The sequence below is a fragment of the Lagopus leucura genome, unplaced genomic scaffold (assembly GCF_019238085.1).
Source record: "Lagopus leucura isolate 7727_CA_CO unplaced genomic scaffold, USGS_WTPT01 Super-Scaffold_100022, whole genome shotgun sequence".
Classification (NCBI taxonomy): domain Eukaryota; kingdom Metazoa; phylum Chordata; class Aves; order Galliformes; family Phasianidae; genus Lagopus; species Lagopus leucura.
This window is the reverse complement of record NW_024962275.1, coordinates 4,018,260-4,023,347: the sequence shown is the minus strand read 5'-3', so window position 1 is coordinate 4,023,347 and position 5,088 is coordinate 4,018,260. Positions and strand designations below refer to the sequence as shown.

Here is a 5,088-nt window from a genome sequence, read left to right as displayed (position 1 = left end):
AAAACAGCCACGTAGCTCTGCATTATGCAAGTGCCTGAGACACAATGACCCAGTTGCTGCTTCTTGCTCTCATTGATGATTCTGCAGTGTTAGAATTGGTTAAACTTGCCTCCTGTACCTGAGGTCTGCAGGCTTTTACATCATTCTGGGATAGTCCTTAATTCTGTGAATTGTCTGGTTTCATCCCATTTGCATTTTTTTCTTTAATTATTATTGCTGGGCTGTATTTTTGAATATTGTCTTACCCCTCAGGATTTCTGTCTGACACTGGTTCACTCCGCTTCCCTTATCATAGGGGGCCAGTATTTGGCACAGTCGTTCTAGCTTCACTGCCCAACAATGGTCAGCGGAATTTGGATATGATGCTTTAATCCCACCTTACGAGTTCCCTGCATAACCCTGGAGATAGGGTTTTACAGCAGGGAAGGAGAAGCTTGAAACATGGTTATTCCATACTTGGTTGGGCACATTCATTCAATGTAGCACGTCTTTGAAGAGGTGCAGCCATGCGTCTGCTCCCATGATGGTATGATGGAGCCCATCACACAATATATGGTCATTCTTGGCAGGACCAAGCTCTAACATACAACTGAGACAAGCAGAGGTTAATTTCCCCCCAGTCTCTTGAAGGAAAAAAAGAAAAAAAAAAAAAAAAAAAAAAAAAAAGACAAAAAACCAACGTGGTACTGAATGGGAACTGCTGAGCCACGGCCTGAACCTCTGATTGATCACCTGAGGCAAGCACTGAGTCAGCCAGAGAAGCACAGGGGAAGGCAATTCACCTGTGCTGCTGGAAGGGGTGCAGCCTGGCTCCTAGAGCTGTTTAGGAGCTGGCTGCCAGTGGGGAAGGATCTCTTCTGAAGATCTGCTCTGCTGGAGTTTTGTGAGTGAGGCCAGGATAGGGGGGAAGCTTTCTATCCATTCTCTTTTTGTTATCATTATCTGCTTTGCCAAACTCTCTTGTTTTGTAATTATAACATCTTAATAGTCATTGATTATACAGGTACAATCATGTTCAAAGTGTTCTAAAGATCCCAATTGGTAAATATTATTTGGGAGGAGCCTTGCTGTGGCAATGAGACCTGATACAAATCAGATTCAAGCACTATTTTTGCTATCATCAGCTTTATTGCTTCTAAGCACGAATGCAGCATGCCAAGCAACCATCCTGCCCAGCTCTGAGCTTAGCTTTCTCCATTCCACCAGCCGCATGCCAAGAGCCATTTGTTCCAGTACTCATCATAAAAGCCAAGAGATTCCTCCTAACTCTTCATCCTAATTAAGTTACTTGCTGGCTTTCATAAACACCTCTCCATCCACCAATCAATCTCAGCAGGATTTTTAACAGATGAAATTGGGCTGAACTGCCTTGAAAGCATCAGCTACCCTACAACAAAGTCTTGTTCTCTAATCTTCAGCTTTAGTTACATTCCTCCTTTAATTTCTTCTCCAGCTGTAAGAGAGAGAGGCCAACAACAAAGATAACTTCAGTCAAACATGTTTAAAACTGAACGTTCCCTTCCTTTTGGCAGCATGAGCTTACACACACACTGCAGTCACACTGCTTGTGTCGCATGAGCAGGGAAGGAGCAGAGCCACGTGTGATCAGCAGATCCAGCACAAGTTGGATTTCGTTCCTGAAACTGTTATCCAAAAAAGACTTTGCTTTTTTTCTCAGGCCAATGTGGTAAATGGTGTCCAGTTAACTGAGGAAAAGGTCAGAGGCATTTTAAAGTAAAGAAAGGCCATTTCTGTCAGCTGAATCCAATTCAGAGTGATATATTATCCCCAAAGGAGCAAGAGAAGAAAAATCCTTATTTGCTTTATTTCTGCATATTCTGCTCACAGCTACCTTGCTGCATTCCTTCTGTGGAACTGAGCTGTGTTTTCCAGCAGAAAGCAGTCAGTCCTTCCTGAAACAAGACAGACATTGCCTAAACAATCATCCCCTGGAATTCGCAGGTCTTATTCCATACTTCAGTATTTAAGGTCTCAAAATAAATAAATAGAAGTGACATCCATCTTCCCTCTTAAAAAAAAAAAAAAAAAAAAAGAAAAAAGACTGAACAAAAAGATTCTGCTTCTATCTGGAGATTATTTAGTGCTCTGTTATTGACACGGCGTCTATTGAAAGATTTAAAGATAAAAATGCAGTGCATTCAAGTAGTGATCGTTTTTCATCGTCACTTAGTGGCAGTGCAGCCTGCAGTCAATTGCAGCTGATTTATCTTTTCTGATATTGATTGTGTGCGGGGCTTAGCTGTGCACAGGCACCTGGCTCTGTCTGTGCCAAACTGCTGCAAGAAATGCAAAAGGAGAAGGCAAGAGTTGTGCCAAGCAATCTTATTTTCATTCTGAATTGCTTAATTATTTCCTTTAAAGTGATGAGATAAGCTGCTAGAAGGTAATTTGCTTATGGACACCAGGCATTTCCTGCCAGGAAGAGGGAGCAGCAGACAACACAGTTTCCCTGTGTGGCTCAGTCTACAAAGTGTTATGGGAACTGGGCTTAAGGCAGCAGATATCAATGAAAACCTCAGGTATCAAAGAAACAGATCTTTTGTGTATTTGCATAAAGTGCCAGTAGCAATTGGACAGATAAACATGATGGTGTAGCAATTGGACAGATAATATGATGTGAGAGGCATTACACCAGAGGTGTAACGATAGAAGGACCTGCACGACAGAAAGATGCTATAAAGGAAGGGAAGAAGATTGCTCACCCATATCAGAAAATTCCAGGTTTGCAGGGGAAAGCTCCACCAAGGAAGGATCTCCAGAAAGAGAACCCACCCCAGTGCCAGTCAGCCCTTAAATGAGGTCTAAGAGAGGTGCAGCCAGGTTCCACCCCTTCTGGTCACATACACGAATTGCCTTCACCTGTGCTTCCATCCATGGCTGACCCACTCCTTTCCCCAGGTGCTCTATCAGTGGTTCAGGCCGTGACTCAACAGTTCCCATACAGTGCCACTCAGGTCCCAAACTTCCCATAATCTCCTGTGGCAAAGCTGCTCCTGTGTGTTCTCATGAGGATGCTCGTGACATCATGGAAGGATTCCCTTTGTCTTCCGAATGTCAGAAGGCAAATGTCTGAGAACTGAAAATATAATCAGGAGGGTTTGAATGCTCCAATTCAGAAACTCCATGCTCGATTTTTGTATGTATGAAAGAAGAATTAATTCTGGTCACCTTCTGAGCTTAGAGTGAAGCTGGAAAAAATACAAATTACAAAAAAAAAAAATCCCAAACCACACAACATTGAGATGCAGGACCTGCTTGTTCACAAGGAGCGCTGTATTGCAACCCAGACTTCTGTCTTAAGCACGTCTGCTATTTTAAACAGAGCCAGATTTCTATAGATGCCCCTCTTCACTAAAGCCAAACCCAGCGGTAAGTGCTGATACAGAGGCTGTGAATGTGATGACTGAATAATGCTTGCGGGAATCCTTAAGAGACCCAGAAAGCTTTCTCCAGAAGCTGTCATGCACCTCCCTGATGGATCACAGCTCACAAACCATAAATGCACTTAATGTGGGGAGCAGTCAAGACCAGGTCTCCAGCTTCCTACAGCGATTGCTCTGTTATGGAGTGAAAAGGCACATTTGTGCTTTTTCTCTTACCGGAAACCAGCTGAAATGTGACCCAGACACCTTTAAAGCATCTGTGTATCAGCCTTACGTATGAAGGCAGGAAAAGAAGCATGCAAAGGACTGCAATGAATGAGCAGACTGTGCAGCTTCAGCTCTGCAAGCAGCTTCCTCATCCAAGTGGTGTCAGTGAGCTGGGAGGCAGTGCTTTGTGTGCTCCCTGCAATCCTGCTAACTAGTAAGAGAAGCACAGAAATCCTGTTTTTGTCTTTTATTCCCTTGTGGTTGGATGTTTCTTCTTGAAACCTTTGCTAACTACCATGCTAAATATAGCAAAAGCTGGAGCAAAGAGGAGCTTAACCAAATTGTAGGAGGAAAGGACCTTCTCAGAGTTTCATCTGGAGGTATATGTCCATGGCACAGCATTAACAGCCACATATCCCATAAAGGAACGCAACACAGCACGGGAGCAGTGGGACACGATGTCGTTCAGGTCAATACTATTCATTCCACAGTTGCACCAGACCTTCATGTGGCTGTCATTTATCCACAATCCCTGTGGTGGCTTTGGGCTCTCCCTCTCCTGTGGATCACAGGAGACACAAGCTCTACGCATTTCTTCAAAAAAGCAAACCTATTTAATTCCTTGTGCTCCCTGCTTTTTCCTCCCACTCCTGCTAGGGAGACCCAGCTGATGAATTCATAGCACAGCAAACATTAAGACTTGTCTGCAGGAAATACCTCCAACTGAAAAGTGCATCCCTTATCCTAGAGACAGCGACTTAACCACAACCAAGCAAGCTGAACAAGTAAAACACATACGTACAAGTTCACCCCAAGCATGAACTTCAGGATGTTCTCTCCATTTTCTCCTTCCCTGTTAATCATGTGCTACTGAGGTTCATTTTCTAATCACTTCTGTAAAATCCAATCTTCTCACAGAGACCTCATCTTTTTACATTCCTCTGCAGCAAGCTCTGACTGATCCGAAATCTTTTGATTAATCATCTAACAGATTTATCAATCTGTTCTCAAGCCTGTACACGGGAGCATGCATGTTCAGCAGAGCTTTCTTCTATAACTTGATCTGCTACACTATTTTGGAGAACTGTTTCAAATTGTGCCAGCTAACTCCTGCTATTTGCAGACATGGGAGGTGGGATTGTACAGCATGAAGGTTTGCCAAGGTAGCTATATGAGTATAGTAGCAACAGGAGATTTCTTCTCCTGCAGCTCGTTCTGGTCCTTCAAATATACTGTACTAGCAGAAGGGCTTCCACTGCATCAGCGGAAGGGTTTTGTTGGTAGGACATTACTTTCAGTCTTGCAATGCAAGTCAATATAGCAACGATAACACAGCTTACAACCAGGAGTCATCGTTTTCTCCTCAGTATTCACAGCTGCCAGAACAGGAATCTGGTCACCGCCTTCGAGAATACAGAGTGGCTGAACTCTGCCTCCAAAAATAACCTGCACTTTGCATCCATTCTCTATTCTTCTC

At 43.5% G+C, this 5,088-nt stretch overlaps 1 long non-coding RNA gene across 1 annotated transcript; it reads right to left on the bottom strand.

The window, feature by feature from the left end:
• Positions 1–1,482: 1,482 nt before the first annotated feature.
• LOC122184405 lies at positions 1,483–2,772 on the bottom strand. Its single transcript, XR_006180545.1, has 2 exons — positions 2,724–2,772; positions 1,483–1,913 (listed from the first exon to the last, which is right to left on the bottom strand). It is a non-coding gene; the product is annotated as an uncharacterized LOC122184405 (long non-coding RNA).
• Positions 2,773–5,088: the final 2,316 nt, after the last annotated feature.